We start from the raw sequence: 16,462 nt of genomic DNA, 5'->3' as shown, positions 1-16,462 counted from the left end.
AATAAAATGGGCCAAAGAAAAATACACAACCTTCTCACTTATTTCCATCAAAAGTTTCATAAGATCCTTCCTATTACATTTATACACTTAATAAACATTCAATAAACCATAGTAGATACAACATAGAACATACATAAGGACTAGTTGAACTAATAAATAAATATACTAAAATAATATCAGTATGATATTATTTAACTGTAAAGGATAAGACATTATCCTTTCACTTAAGGAGCTCACAGTTTAGTTGGTAAAATATATTTTACTGCAATTTACCATGAGATAAACATCTCATATAATTAAAGACTTCATTATAAAAATTTCAAATGATCCTCAGAGATATTCTCTCATCTGATCTCCAAAATAGCTGTGTAAAGAAGGTATTTTCTTTCTAAGTTACAGATGAAAAAAACAAAAGCTCATCTAGGTGATGATATCCTTTTTGTAACATCCTGTAGTTAAAAATGTAAGTAGCTTGATCAGGTATAAATCTCATCCCCTGCCTCTAATCCTGACACTCAGAAAGTACACTTCACCAATATTTCCATATCTCTTAACAATGATTCTCAAAAGCATCCACAAAATCGGCAGGACTTTCCAAGCTCAAAGGTTGATGCCATTTTTGCTAAAAAGAGTTTTCATGATACCATAGTGTAGGCAGAGACATAGGTTAGAGAAAGGCTTAATGCATAGTATCTAGATTCAGACACCCATCATGTACTGTATTTAACAGGGTGAATTTAACAGGAAAGTCATGGTGAACATGCACCCCCTGAGAAGACAATATAAAGATGGTCTTTTCAGATTCTCAGAACTTAAAATTTATTTCTTAGTATTTCAGTAGATGTTGATTTTTTTTTGTTTTGTTTCACATTGGTTAGACCACAGTGTGCAGGTACTTATTCAAACATTATTCTGGACATTTCTATAGGGTACTTTTGAGTGAGATTAATAGTTAAATTGGTGGATTTTGAGTACAGTAAATTGCCCTTCAAAGTGTAAATGGACTTCACCTAATCAGCTGAAGGCCTGAATAGATCAAAGATTGTCACCATCCCCCACCCTGCATAAAGGTACCAGTAAATGCCCTTTGGACTTGAACTACAACATTGATCCTCCCTGGGTCTCTACAATGATGCTGCATTCTGCATGATTTGGATTTTTTCACCCTGCTTAATTACATGAACCAATTCCTTAAAAGAAATCTTCCTATATGTAAGCATATATTCTATTGGTTGTTTCTCCAGACGGCTCTGACAAATACAGACCCTTCACTCTGAGAATAGAAATTGTCTCTGTGTCAAATAATGTCATCTGGCTTAAAACTGTGCCTGAGGGTAGGCATATATTTACAGGGGAAAATTAAATATTTGTCAAACTGAAAGGAAGTGTATTGGCATAGTGAAAGGAGTAGTGACCAACCACCGAGGCAACATTTCTCCAATATTCACTGATTTGAGATTTTGGGGCTCAGCTCTAGAAAAGACGCAATAAAGGAGCAATACCCAATGACCAGCTGGGAGGGAATAAAACCAGAGAAATTTTTTGTGACACTTATAGAACTTCCGTACCCTTACTGGATTGGAGCTACTCAAGCCATCACTGTATTTAGAATTTCCAAAACTATGGTGACATACAGTAAGAGAGACTTCACTGAGATCATGCTAAATTCTATCAAGGTAACACACTAGGAGAAAGATAAAAGGAAAGGTTTACTCTTATGTGCATCAATATTGAGGTTGTAATGCCTGCAGATACAAGATTCATGATAAGTAGAGGTAGCAAAAAGGGCTTTATATGTAGAGATACATTTTCTAGGACATGATGTTTCATTTCTGACACATTCCTTCATCATGAGGCTTATTCCCAAACACAGGGCCAGCTGAAAGGATTGAGTATCCAATGAATGTGATTGATAGAATGTGTCTGGTTCAGCTCTAATGGGTGTGATTGGCTGAGCAAAGACTCTGGCAGCAGAAGTGGATGATTCAAGATAATCACTGCTGGAAGCAGATAATAATCCCTTGCTTCTATGAGGAGAGGTCAATTTAGGTGAACACAGGACACCTCTAGTCAATTAGAACTGAGACAGTGAAGCCCACAAAGGAATTCAGGAGACATGGCTTGATGTTAAAACCCAATCGTGTGGGTTGTGATGCAGGGCAGAACTTTTGTCTGAGTGGGCAATTGCAGTTCAATTTAGGACTCAAAGGTGAGATCAAATCCTTCAATTAAGAACAAACCTGGCCTTTATAGGAAAATAATCTATTGCTTGGGTATACATATGCATAATGTTTTACCATAGCAAATATAGCCTGAGGCAGTTATGGGAATGCAAAGGCAACCCACAAATATACTACAGGGCTAGTATGAAAGACTCACAGACAGGGAACTGTGAGTCCTAATGGATGAAGACTGTAATTCATGGAAGCTTTTTTAGACTTCAGTCAGCTAGGACCTGCTGCAGAGATGGTGACCAAATGACCTATGTATGTATTGTACATAGTGATATTCATGCACCTGTCCCTTGGGAAATTGTCATCGGTTTGGAATTACTTGTGTATTGAATATAGATAAAGGAACATATTTGTTATATGTTACCATCCTCACTTGATATTCACTAAAACAGTTTCTGTATTTCTCTTTGTGTCTGTGTAAGGCAGACAAATAAGAATATAGTTTAGAAAATTGTAATCCTGGCTGACCAAACAATCAATACTTATCTGCAGTGGCATATCAATCTTTTAAAGATGAGAAATTTAAAAACATAGATTCAAATTCAATTTTCTCAGTGCTATCTGGGTGTGGCTGTCATTCCATTTCTTTGGTTATACAATTTATCAAATCCTAATTTGGAGGCACAATTTTAGCATCCATCCTGCATACCATTCTTGGGAAGACTACAAATTCTTCCAAATTAAATCCTTTTCCATCTGAAGAATCACACAACTAGGAAGTAACCTTATGATCTGCTATGTTTAAATGCTGTAATTTCAACATACAGTAGGCATACCTTATTTATGAATTTATTGTATGTGGTTTTGACTGAGTGCTGTCAAGTGCAAAAACAAATGAGTGAGCAATCAAAAGAAATTTCTTCCCTACTTATACAGAATGAGTTAATTGAATGAGAGGGGTCTGTATTTTCTTCTTAGAGAGTCATATCATGTACTACTAATAAATTCAATTTTTAGTAGCTTTTACCCAGTCATAGTCACCAGAGTCCCTGGGGTTGTTTTAGAATGTCCCATGGTGCACAGTTATAGGCAATCAATACCCATCTGTACCAGCTCTACTTTCTCATTTTTCTTCAGCTTTACTGGCAGAATAGCCTCCTAACCCCAGAAAGAACCACCCTCCATTTCTCATCTGTGTGCTCTGTGCTGCTAGTATTTTTTTTAAATTGAAGTTGATGGCTTAGTTCTAACATTTGTGAATCTTTTTAGAAAGGAAAATCATTTTAAACTTTTAAGTTCTTTCACAAGTGATTGCAATGCCCCTCTCAGGCAACATGGAAGAAAAGAAAAAGCAAAGAGATATAGTATTACTCACCTGTTCATGTTACTTTGTAAGCTCAATACATGGCAGAAATAGTCTGGGAAGAGAAAGAAGAAAAAAGTACACCCATGTACAACACATTTTCAGTTATTGGAGCCCTAGTTACTCTAACTATGACCAAGTCATTTACTTCCACCTGGCATAACACAATTGCATGCTTCCCTCTTGGAAAGCCTAAGGGAGGGAAAGACTGAGGGAGAGAGATGAGCCTGAATTTTCTTCTTAAAGACCTGTTCCCTGCACCAACACCAGTCCAAGGCTTATGCCATTATAGACACAGTATCCTTAATTTTATTTTTAAAAAAAGAAAAAATCTAGTCATCAGTCTTCATAAAATGTCTCTGTTTAGGTAAGTATGTGACTCTTAGAATTCTTGGTTGACTTATTTTCTTCACTCTATGATGTCTTTGTTTAGAATTCTTGGTTGGCTTGCTTTCTTTACTTTTTAAGACACCATTCTATTCTTTTCTGACTTCCATCTTTGTCATTACTATTGCATGTAACTTATAAGCATTATTTCTGATCTAATTATCTGCTTATTTACAGCTGATTTTTGTTACTGTATATCAGTTGTACAAAGGGTTTGCAATGTAATATTTGCACACATGCTTGTCATGTACTTTGATCAAATTTACCCCTTTTATTATTCTTTTTTATCTCCCCTTCACCCTTTTTAGATAACTTTAGTGAGTTTCATTATTCTTTTATCATATGCATATGAAGTATTTTAATCAGATTTACTCCCTCTTCACTCTTCCTTTCATCCTCCCCCTCCTGCTTGTACTCACCTCCAAACAGTACCCTTGTTTTACACTTGTGTCATTCTTAAAATCTTTTTTTAGGTCTAAATTCCATGTACAAGAAAGAACATACAGTATTTGTATTTCTCAGTCTAGTTTGGCATCTTTCACTTAACATGGATCCATTTTCCTGAAAATGACATAATTTGATTATTCTTTATAACTGAATATTACTCCATATGCATATATATTTGCTTTAACCATTCACATCTGATTTTCTGACTTTTCTTATTAATATTAATTTTACTAGTTTGACTGAGATGAGCATGAGGTCTTCTGTAGTGGTTCTTTTTTGTTGTTATTCATTTATTCAATGTTTGGGCCATTTCTACTTCCTGCCTCCCATGCACCCACCGTCTCCCACCCACCCCCGCTAGCTTCCAGGCAGGTCCTGTTCTGCTCTTATCTCTAATTTTGTTGAAGAGAAGACATAAGCATAATAAGAAAGACAAAACATTTTCACTAGTTGAGTTAAGGATAGCTATACAGAGCGATTCCTAGCATTGTTGCATGTACAATTGTGTTACAACCCAAGTTGATTCATCTCTAACTGACCTTTCAAGTGGTTCTTGATCCCCTTCTGATATTGACCTCTGTTGCTTTAAGGTTTCTGTATTAGTTCCTCTGGAGTGGGGACATCAAACACTTTCATGTTTTGGGTTTTCTACCTATCCCCACACCTCCCGTATGTGCACTCCCTTGTCATGTGAACCAAGTCCAACCACATTGCAGTATTTGCCCTAGACCTAAACTCCATATATGAGGGAGAACATATGATTTTGGTCTTCTGAGCCTGGCTAACCTCACTTAGAATGATGTTCTCCTGTTCCATCCATTTACTTTGAAATGATAAGATTTCATTCTTCTTCATGGCTGAGTAGAATTCCATTGTGTATAAATACCATGTTTTCTTGATGCACTCATCAGTAGTGGGGTATCTTTGTTGTTTCCATAATTTGGCTATTGTGAATAGTGCTACAATAAATATGGGTGTGCAGGTGCCTCTGGAGTAACCTGTGTCAAATTCCTTTGGGTATACCCCAGGAGTGGGATTGCTGGATCTATGGCAGATCTATGTTTTGATTTTTAAGAAGCTTCCACATTTTTTTCCAGAGTGGTTGCTCTAGTTTTCATTCACACCAGCAGTGTACAAGGGTTCCTTTTTCCCCGCATCCTTGCCAGCACCTGTTGTTGGTGGTATTTTTGATGATGGCCTCTAACAGGGGTGAGGTGGAATCTTTTCTATTTTATTTTATTTTATTCACATGTGCATACAATGTTTGGGTCATTTCTCCCCCTTACCCCTGCCCCCTCCCTTCCACTCCTCCCTCCCTTACCCCCTCTTACTCCTTGCTACCCAGCAGAAACTATTTTGCCCTTATCTTTAATTTGTTGAAGAGAGAGTATAAACAATAATAGGAAGGACCAAGGGTTTTTACTAGTTGAGATAGGAATAGTTATACAGGGAGTTGATTCGCATTGATTTCCTATGCATGTGTGTTACCTTCTAAGTTAATTCTTCTTGAACTAACCTTTTCTCTAGTTTCTGGTCCCCTTTTCCTATTGGCCTCAGTTGCTTTTAAGGTATGTGCTTTAGTTTCTCGGTGTTGAGGGCAACAAATGCTATCTAGTTTTTTAGGTGTCTTATCTATCCTCATACCTCTCTTGTGTGCTCTTGCTTTATCATATGATCAAAGTCCAATCCCCTTGTTCTGTTTGCCCTTGATCTAATGTCCGCATATGAGGGAGAACATATGATTTTTGGTCTTTTAGGCCAGGCTAACCTCACTCAGAATGATGTTCTCCAATTCCATCCATTTTCCTGAGAATGATAACATTTTGTTCTTCATGGCTGCATAAAATTCCATTGTGTATAGATACCACATTTTCTTAATCCATTCTTCAGTGGTGGGGCATCTTGGCTGTTTCCATAACTTGGCTATTGTGAATAGTGCTGCAATAAACATGGGTGTGCAGGTGCCTCTGGAGTAACCTGTGTCACAGTCTTTTGGGTATATCCCCAAGAGCAGTATTGCTGGATCATATGGTAGATAAATGTTTAGATTTTTAAGTAGCCTCCAAATTTTTTTCCAGAGTGGTTGTACTAGTTTACATTCCCACCAGCAGTGTAAGAGGGTTCCTTTTTCCCCCCCGCATCCTCGCCAACACCTGTTGTTAGTGTTGCTAGTGGTGGCTATTCTAACAGGGGTGAGGTGCAATCTTAGTGTGGTTTTGATTTACATTTCCCTTATGGCTAGAGATGGTGAGCATTTTTTCATTTGTTTTTTGGCCATTTGAATTTCTTCTTTTGAGAAAGTTCTGTTTAGTTCAGTTGCCCACTTCTTTATTGGTTCATTGATTTTGGGAGAGTTTAGTTTCTTAAGTTCCCTATATATACTGGTTATCAGTCCTTTGTCTGATGTATAGTTGCCAAATATTTTCTCCCACTCTGTGGGTGATCTCTTCAGTTTGGAGACCATTTCTTTTGTTGTGCAGAATCTTTAATTTTATGAAGTCCCATTTGTCCATCCTTTCTCTTAGTTGCTGAACTGCTGGGGTTCTATTGAGGAAGTCCTTGCCTGTACCTATTGCTTCCAGACTGTTTCCTGCTCCCTCCTGTACTAATGCCAGAGTTTCAGGTCTGATATTAAGGTCCTTGATCCATTTTGAGCTGATACTAGTACAGCGTGATAAACATGGATCTAGTTTCAGTTCCTACAGACAGCTCTTTTGGCTGAGTATTTCCTGGGTTATTCATGGTCTCTCATATTTCCAAATGAACTTTAGGGTAGATTTTTCAGTCTCCGTAATGAATGTCATTAGGATTTTGATGGGAATTGCATTAAACATGTAGATTGCTTTGGTAGTATAGCCATTGTTACTATGTTGATTCTACCAATCCATGAGCATGGGAGATCTTTCCATCTTCTGTAGTCTTCTTTGATGTCCTTCTTCAGGGGTTTGTAGTTCTCTTTGTAGAGGTCATTCATATTCTTTGTTATGTTTACTCCTTGGTGTTTGATTTTTTTAAGGCTACTATTGCAAATGGAATTGTTTCCATGTATTCCTTCTCAGTTTGTTTGCTGTTGGTGTATGGAAAAGCTAATGGTTATTGTAAGTTGATTTTGCATCCTGCCACCTTGCTGTAGCTGTTTATGGTGTCTAGGAGCTTTTGAGTAGAGTTTTTTTGTGTCTTTAAGGTATAGGATCATATCATCTACAAATAAGGATATTTTGACAGTTTCTTTACCTATTTTTAGTCCTTTTATTTCTTCTTTTTGCCTAATTGCTCTGGCTAGGAATTCTAGTACTATGTTGAATAGGAGTAGGGATAGTGGGCACCCTTGTCTTATTACTAACTTTAGGGGAAATGGTTTCACTTTTTCACCATTAAGTATGATGTTGGCTGTAGGTTTGTCATATATAGCTTTTACAATGTTGAGGTACATTCCTTCTATTCCCAGTTTTCTTAACACTTTTATCATGAAGTGGTGTTGGATCTTGTCAAAAGTTTTTTCTGAATCTATTGAGATAATCAAGTGGTTTTTGTCTTTGCTTCTATTAATGTGCTGTATTACATTTATAGATTTGCATATGTTGAACTACCCCTGCATCACTGGGATAAAGCCAGCTTGGTCATGTTGTATGATTTTTCTGATGTGTTGTTGGATTCAGTTTATCATTATTTTATTAAGGATTTTTACATTGATGTTTATTAAGGAAATTAGCCCATAGTTCTCCTTTCTGAATATGTCTTTGTCTGGTTTTGGGATGAGAGTAATACTGGCTTCATATAATGAGTTAGGCAGATGATCCCTTTCTATCTCATGGATCAGTTTAAGGAGAGTTGGTATTAGTTCTTCTTTAAAGGTCTTATAGAATTCAGCTGAGACTCCATCAGGTCCTGGAATTTTCTTTTTTGGGAGACTCTTTATTGCTGCTTCAATTTTATTTAGCGTCATAGATCTATTAAAGTGATTAATATCTTCTTGGTTCAGTTTTGGATGGCTGTAAGTATCTAGAAATCTGTCCATTTCTTCAAGATTTTCAAATTTATTAGAATATCAGTTCTCAAAGTAGTCTCTGATGATTTCCTGGATTTCTGTGGTATTTGTTGTTATCTCCCCTTTTGCACTACTGATTTTACTGATTTCGGTATTTTCTCTCTTATTAGGTCAAGTTTGCCAGGGGGTCTGTCAGTCTTATTTCTTTTTTCAAAGAACCAGCTTTTTGTTTCACTGATTCTTTGTATGTTTTTTTTCTTTCTATTTCATTGATTTCAACCATAATTTTTATTATTTTTTTCCTTCTGCTTGTTTTGGGATTTTCTTGTTCTCATTTTTCTAGGAGATTGAGATGTAGCATTAGGTCATTTATTTGAGATCTTTCTGTCCTTTTAATATATGCACTCATGGCTATAAACATTCCTCTTAGGCCTGCCTTTGCTGTGTCCCTTTGGTTCCGGTAGGTCATATTTTAATTTTCATTATCTTCCAGGAACCTTTTAATTTCCTCTTTTACTTCATCAATGACCCACTGATCATTGAGCAATGAGTTATTCAGCTTCCAGTTGTTTACATATTTTTTACTGTTGTTTTTGTTGTTGGTTTCTAATTTTAATGCACTGTGTTCAGATAGAATGCATGGGATTAATTCTATTTTTCTACATTTGCTGAGGCTTGCTTTGTGCCCTAAGATGTGATCAATTTTGGAGCTTCTGAGAAGAATGTATATTGTTTAGAAGTTGGATGTAATATTCTATAGACATTGGCTAGGTCCTTTTGATCTATGGTGTGATTTAATTCTAGAATTTCTTTATTGATTTTTTTCTTTGAATGACCTATCTATTGGTGATATTCAGTCTTTAAAGTCTTTCACTATCACTGTGTTGGAGTCTCTATATGTTTTTATGTCCTTCAGAGTATGTTTGATGAAATTGGGTGCATTAATGCTGGGTGCACATAGGTTGATAATTTTTATTTCCTTTTGGCGTATTTCCCATTTTATTAGTATGGAGTGTCCTTCTTTATCTCTTTTGATCAATATAAGTTTGAAGTCTACTTTTTCTGAGATAAGTATTGCTACTTCTGCCTGTTTTTGGCAGCCATTGGTTTGGTATATCTTTTTCCAGTCTGTTTTCCTCAGCAAGTGCTTATTTCTGTCCATCAGATGGATCTCCTTAGGCAGCAGATTGTTGGATCTTCCTTTTTAATCTAGTTTTCCAAATGGTGTCTTGTGGTGGAGGAATTAAGTCTGTTAACATTCAGTGTTAGTATTGATAGTTATGTAGTGATTCCTGTCATTTAGTGTCTTTGTTGTTTAAGGGTTTGATTGTGTGCAGCTGAATCAATGTTAGTCTCTACTTTCTTGCCTTTTCTTCTCCTGTGGTTTGGTACTGCCTGCCTTTTCATGGTTTTGTTTGCTTTCACTTTCCGTGTAAGGAATTCCTTGAAGAAACTTTTATAGTTTTGGCTTGGTGGTCATAAAATTGTCTTAGCTTCTGATTATCATGAAATACTTTTATTACTCCATCTAATTTCAATAATAGTTTTGCTGGGTAGAGTATCTGAGGGTTTAAGTTATTTTCATTCAGTGCCTGGAATACCTCACTCCATGCTTTTCTTGCTTTTAATGTTGCTGTTGAGAAGTCTGCTGTGATTTTGATGGGTTTACCTTTGTGTGTTATTTGTTTTTTCTCTCTTACAGCCTTCAATATTCTTTCTCTATTCTCTGTGCTTGCTGTTTTAATGATAATATGTCATAGGGTAGTTATATTTTGGTCAAGTCTGTTTGATGTCCTGGAGGCTTCCTGTACCTGAATGGGCATAGTTTCTCTAGATTTGGGAAATTTTCTGTCATTATTTTGTTGAATATGTTACAAATTCCTTTTGCTTGTACCTCTTCTCCTTCTTCAATGCCCATGATTCTCAGGTTTGGTCTTTTAATGGAGCCGGTGAGTTCTTGCATATTCCTTTACAGGTCTTGAGTTGTCTGTAAAAACAGACAACTAAAGTTTGTTTTAAAAAAACTAGTAGTTTTTTAGTTTTTCCTTTAATTTCCATTTCATCTTCAACTTCTGAGATTCTGTCTTCTTTTTGTTCTAGTCTGATGGAGTGGCCTGCCATTTTGTTTTATATTTCTGTTTCATTTTTTTTTTCTCAGGTTTTCCATGTCATGGGTCACTTCCTCTTTAATGTTGTCAATTTTCATCCTTAATTCATTTATCTCTCTTTTTATGGTGTTCTCTGTTTCACTTTGGTGTTTATTTAGGGCTCCTATGAGTTCATTTATTTGTTTTTATGTTTTCGCAGATTCTTTATTTTTGTTTTCTTGGAATTTCTTGAGTGCCTCCTGTACATTTTGGTTGATGATGTCTAGTAACATCTGTATGAAATTCTCATTGATTACTTGCAAGATTTCTTCTTTCAGAGTGTTCTTGTGGGCTTTGTTGGGTTTCTTGGTATCGTTTATCTTTGATTTATTGGAGTCTGGATCTGGATATCCATTTTCTTCATTTCCCTCTGAATCCTATACTAATTTATTTCTGTGGGGAGAATGGTTTCCATATCTTTTTCATCTTCCCATCATTCTACTTGGTACTGTTTCTGTCCCTGGTCTATGTGTAATTTAGTATTAGCTAACTTACAATAATAAAATTAACAAAACTAAGGCAGAAAGAGAAAAAAGAAAAACAAAGAAAAAAATGGAAAACCAAAGAAATCAACACAGAGAGATGGTGGACAATCAAACAGTGAACAAGAAAAGCAAACACTTAAAGAAAAGGAAAGAAAGAAAAAAAAAATTCCTGGTTCAGGAACCGTAGAATTTCAGTCTTAGTAGTTCTGCTCTTATTCCTGTAGTATCCATTCCTGTTTGTCTGCATCTCATAGGCAGGTTTGGAGCTGGTGTCTGGCAGTGCTGGAGCCCTCCTATCATCTCAGTATAACATGGCATGGAGAAACTTTTAATGGGCTCGGAGTTCAGGATTTGTGAGTTTTGTTTCTTCTTTTTGGTGTTTTTTTTGCCAAGTGTGGCTCCAGAAGGAATGTATTCTGTTTGGTCTGCTGAAGGTCTCTCAAGTACATTTGGAGCTGGCAGCCAGTGGGCAGGTGGGTGGGTGACAGCATGGTGGGCTGGTGGGCCGGCAAGCAGGCTGCTGGCTGGTAGATGGGCAGTGGTAGCTTGAGGGTTGTGGCCTGTCTGTTCTTTCAGTGTATCGTGGCATGGAAACGCCTTCCATGGGCTAGGGATTCAAGGTATTGAAGTTTCAGCTCTCCCTTGTGCTTTACCTCAGCCAAGTATATCTCCAGCATCTCAGTAAGGTCCCTGATTCATGGAGTTCATGCTATCTACCTTGTAGTGGTTCTTGGGTACAGTTTTTTATTGCATTTCTTAAACTTGTAGACAAATGTTTTTCAACATGTTTTGAGCATCTCTCTTCTTTATTACTTTAACTAGTTTTTCTAATGATTCTAGTTTTACAAAAACATTTAACTGTGCCCCATAATTCTTTGATATTCAGTTTGTTCATTGTCTTACTTTCTGCTCAATTTAGATATTTTCTAGGTGTCTCTGTCATTTTATTCAATGAATTTTTAAGTATTGCAGTCTGGGATGTCTACAGTATGTACTTAAATTTAATATGAATATATTTCTCTATATCAATTTTGTAATTATTTTTCTATATTGATTTCCCATTACAATGTCACTTTCATAACTATTTTAAGATTCTTCTCTGCTATTCAGTTAATAATAAGTGCATGTGCTTGGTTGTCTGTTTCTATTGTTTTTCTTTCCTTGATTATCAGTTACCATTTTTTGCTTTCATGAATGCAAGCCACTTCTGCTGCCAAAATGTCTGCTCAGCCAGTCACACCCCTGAGAAGCACAATGGCATCAAGCAGTCTTGTTCACTGGTTATGGCAATCCTTTCAGCTGGCCCTGTGTTTGAGAATAAGCCTTATGATAAAGCCAAGAACTCAGAAATAACCCATTATGTCCTAGGTAATGCATATCTACATGCAAACCCCTTATTTCTACCTTCACTTGTCATGAATCCTGAATCTGCATTTAGTACATCTTCAAGATTTATCCCTGTTGGAGTACACTTACCCTTTCTCCTTTTGTCTTTCCCCTGTTATGTTACCATGACAGAATTTTGTATAAACTCACAGAAGAATCTCTTGTTTTTATAATTTTGGAAATTCTGAATGTATGTATATTTTGTCTTGCAGTAGGTGTATAAGAATACAAAAAAAAAAAAAAACGGGTTGAAGATAATGCTGTATCTCTCATAGAAGTCATAATACCTTATCTTTCACAAGTAGACTAAGTGACTGCTCAGGAAATGAATTGGTCCAGGACTGAATTGTATTTTTAGGTTAACTTAGCATATCTTTGGAGTTAGCCTCTTTTAGTGGCTCTGTTGGGAAAGCATGGAAAATATCTAGGTTCTCCTCCATCTGTAGAATAGAGTTTAACACCCCATGTTCCTGCGGAGCCCTGCTATGGTTCTGGAGGAATGGTCCCTCTGCAGTGCAACTCAAATCCATCCTCAGGTGCTATCTTTAGAACTTTTGTTTGAGAAGTTGTCCGGACCACAGCTTTAATACTGAAAACTTTGCAATATAGAAATTTTGAATTTATTTTTTATTCCATTGCCTTGCACAGGTTTGGAGTCTAACAGAGTTCTTAGGAGTCAGACCAACATATGTTTACTATAGGACTTTTTCTCAAACAGTTCTTCCTTCTAAATCATCTGTTGGTTCACACTGCATTCCCAGACCAGCACCAAGCCTACTCTGACACTGTAGCCCTTACTGAGAATCCTTTGGCTATAACTGGCCATGCCAGCACTTGCCACTCTCAGAACTCCCACTGACTGATCTTCTCCATATAGAGTCCTCCACATGCTGTAAGGTAAGCCAATAGTCATTCTGTGCTATCCAAACAGAAAATAGCAGGGGATGTTAAGCTCTTGTAAAAGGGCTCTTTCTACTCTGGAATTTCAGAAAACAGTGGGAGGTTTTCTGAAAAAAAAAGTGTTCTTTTTCATTGTGGAAATCTTATTCATATAATTCCACTTCCACAAGTTAGCAATTATAAAAACACAATTGTGGTAATATGCTTATATTTCAATATATTCATCTGCACTTGTTGTAGGTTGTATGGTGGCCTCCCACAATTAGCCTCTACTACTCAAAAGTGGAGGTACAAACACATGGATTTTAATTCCAACTCATGCATTTACCATGCTGACTGAAATTCTAGACAAAGTACTTCTCTCTAAGTATCAGTCTCTCTATGTAATGATAGAACAATAATGTCACCATTTTGTGAATCAGTCAAAATGGCAGCCCCGCCCTTAAACAAATTCCCATGCTCTAAGACAGCCCCACCCCTACCAGAGACTACTGCACCTGTACTAACCTCCTTACCCTCCCCCTTCTATAAAAGCCACTGCTTGCCCAGACTCAGGGCTGCACCATCTTTTCCCCGGCCAGCCTGGCAGTTTGGGCCTGCCATTAAACTTTGCTCTATGGATGTGAGTTTTCTCCTGAGCTTTCCTTGAGAGTAGCATTTTTCCTAACATTTGGTGCTGAAACCCGGGATCGGGTTGAGTTCCCGGCACTGACCTTGCTCTCCTGGCTTTCCTCCGGGATCTGAGCTGCTTTACTGGGACCCCCTAATCCTAGAAAGCGCCACTCTCTCACTAGCTCACAGGGAAGTTCCTCCACCCCAGTGTGCCTCCAACCACCATCCACCACTGGCCAATCTTTCCTTAAGGTCCTCTCTCCCTCGGTGAGTTTTCCTCACATGCTGAGCTGTACTCTCTCTCTCATTTCCTCAAAAACCCTAGCACTAGGTAGCAGCTTGCTCTTGTCCCAGGAACTGGGTTCTCCGCTTGGGACTGTGGACCCCCCCTTTGTGAAGACGTTCCTTCTGGGGGTTGTTTTCCACATTTCTCTCTCTCTCTCCTGAGGACCTGATATTTTGGGGATGCCCGCCATATCTCTCCTAAGGTCAGGCCTTCACCATGGGAGTTAGACCTTCCAAATTCCTTCAGACTCCCCAATGGGATGTGTCCTGGCCAACCTTGGGCCCCTCTGCCTAATGCCTGGTCTTAAGCTACGAAAGCTCTCTTTTTTCTGTAATCAGGCCTGGACCCAATATCCATTGGTCAATGCCTCCAAATGGCCACTTAATGGCACTTTCAATCCCAATATTTTAAGGGATCTATGCAATCTCTGTGAATGTGCTGGTAAATGGAAGGAACTTTGCTACGTCCAATCCTTTCCCTATCTCTGCATCAAACCCTTCCTCTGTACTTTCTGTTCCCCTGAGCAGATTCTATTAGCCTGTAAACCAGTTTCTAAATCAGCCAATTCCTCTCCCAAACCTCCTCCTTCCCCGTGTAAACAGACTTCTTGCACTGCTTACCATGCCTATCTCCTCCTATCTTCCTGAAAAACTTTCCCCATCATGGAGTTAAGCAAGCCACTCCTTGCCTTCTGCCCTCAAGGCGGTTCCAGCTCTGGAGAGCTCATGCTCCCTTCCTGTGGGCTGAGACCAAGCCCTGGATCAGCAACCAGAGAGTGGAGGTTTCGTTTTGCTGAAAGCCTGCCAATACCAATCAATGGGAGCAACCTAGAGACACAGGTGATGGCTAATCCCATAGGCATGTGTCATGCCTCCAGGCTCTGCCTTCCTCTCCTTTACCTAAGATGTCAGTGCACCTTTTCTGCCTTCTCCATGATCTCACCACGTGTCCTTTTTCTCTGTCTGCCTTCCCCTCCCTGGGCTTACTGGGACCCTGCCTCCCATGAAAAACCTCTAGCATGGTACTTTATGACTTAAATTATTCCAACTAGTTTGCCAGGCCTCTCAGTCTAAAGTAACTTTAAGTCAGCTGCTTTACAAAAGCACTTATAAAAACTGCAGCTGCCATGCTCATGCCATAACTTCGCCCCAAGAAGAAGAGGAAGGAAAGAAAACAGGTGCACCTGTGCACAGGATGCCGGCTTCTGGACACAGCAAAAACACCTGCCATAGCTAAGAAAATCCATAGAGAGGACCCAGCAAATCCTGGGCCACCAGCCACACCTGGCGATGGCTGCAGCCCGCTGCCACTTCCCCTAGAATAAATGCACGCAGAGTACACAGGAAGGGGGGAGGGGTGACAGGCCACAGGATCAGGCCTAGGCAGTCAGGGTCATTTGTCCCAGGTGTGTGTGGAGGGAGTGGCCTTGCACAAGTCCTGCTCCTAGCCCCACCTCACACCTCAGGGCATCAGACCCAGCCCTTGTAAACCAATTAGCTCAAGGTTATAGTTCCAGAAATAACAAAATGGACATTACTGTGGTCTCTAAATTTCCCATTTAGAATTTTCTATACTTTTGGCCTCAGCATAAATTTTTCCCTCCAAATATTAACACTAGTTGTCCCGTATGGCACTGTTATTGGCCTGAAATGCCCTCTGAATGCCCTTCTCTAACTTTACAAATGATTTCTTTGTTAAAAAAGTAACCTTTATTAAAGAGGCTGCCTGCTGTTAGCTAAAAGACAGGATCCTAACATTTTGTTCTTTCTAGATGGGATCTGTATCTTCCAGTCTTTGGCTTGTAGATGTTGGAAGCTTTGTACTGAGGTCTGGCCTCAGTGTGCCTTGGGTGACCAAGAGAAGTGGCCTTCACAGGGTTCCTTAAATTACAATACCACACTCCAATTAGACCTTTTCTATAAAAGTAAAAGTAAACTGAGGTCCCCTATACAAATTTCTATCCTCTAAGCCACCCCAATACTCAGAACCTCTAAATAAGTGTTTCCCTCTTCAACAAGCAATGGTAAGAAGAGGGCAAGTTTTATGTCCCCTTCCAGTTACCAGATCTAAGGGAAATTTTAAAACATCTAAACAGCTATACTGATGCTCAGACAAATACATTCAAGCCTTTATCTCTGTGATCCAAACCTTCCAACTGACATGAAAGGATATTTTGCTTCTACTAGACCAGACTCTTATGTCATTAGAAAAGCAATGGGTTCTAGCCTAGGCCACTCAGGTTGGAAATGATTATATGGCTCAAGAAGTAGAGTGCAGCTTTACAAGC

At 38.4% G+C, this 16,462-nt stretch overlaps 1 long non-coding RNA gene across 1 annotated transcript in view; it reads right to left on the bottom strand.

Annotated features, from left to right (window-relative positions):
- Positions 1 to 3,549: 3,549 nt before the first annotated feature.
- The window catches only part of LOC141421751 (uncharacterized), a 223,688-nt gene continuing 210,775 nt past the window's right edge, over positions 3,550 to 16,462 (bottom strand). The window contains exon 5 of the long non-coding RNA XR_012446456.1: positions 3,550 to 3,592. This is a non-coding gene — a long non-coding RNA (uncharacterized lncRNA). The remainder of the gene's footprint in view (positions 3,593 to 16,462) is intronic.

The sequence above is a fragment of the Castor canadensis genome, chromosome 3 (assembly GCF_047511655.1).
Source record: "Castor canadensis chromosome 3, mCasCan1.hap1v2, whole genome shotgun sequence".
Taxonomy (NCBI): Eukaryota; Metazoa; Chordata; class Mammalia; order Rodentia; family Castoridae; genus Castor; species Castor canadensis.
Note: the sequence above shows the minus strand (reverse complement) of the source record. Positions and strands in the feature narration are given on the sequence as shown.